This window comes from Triticum dicoccoides, chromosome 4A (genome assembly GCF_002162155.2).
Source record: "Triticum dicoccoides isolate Atlit2015 ecotype Zavitan chromosome 4A, WEW_v2.0, whole genome shotgun sequence".
NCBI classification, from domain to species: domain Eukaryota; kingdom Viridiplantae; phylum Streptophyta; class Magnoliopsida; order Poales; family Poaceae; genus Triticum; species Triticum dicoccoides.
Genome location: NC_041386.1, coordinates 422955154 through 422955645, shown reverse-complemented (window position 1 = coordinate 422955645; position 492 = coordinate 422955154).

The window sequence follows — 492 nt, the reverse complement described above, 5'->3', positions numbered from 1 at the left end:
TTGCACCTCTGGATAGATGGCAAAACATATAACAAAACACATGTAGAGCTCATGGGCATATCATGCACACAATAATCATGGCAAAAATGACAAATATCTAAATGGAGCAGCAGATCTGACACTTAACTCCAATAGCATTCTTCTAACAGCATTTCAGGCATCAAGATGAACTCAAATGAAAATGATGCAATGAGATGAAATGATGTACTCCCTGAGATGAACATTTTGATATGCTATATGCCCAAAACGGAGTTACGATGCGATGAACATAGGCAAAAAATTAGGGTTAGGGACGGAAAGTCAACGCGCGGATCTCAGATCCAGATCGGGATCCGGGCGCGATTTACGAGGTCCACCGGAGCACTGTAGCAGGAGGTCGCCGGAGTCGTTGGGGGACTTGCCGGCCGGGAGGATGGGCGGCGAGGCGGCGGCGAAGGGCGGCGCCGGCGGGACGGCGGCCCCCGGCGATGAGGCGGCGCGGGGCGGCGAGGG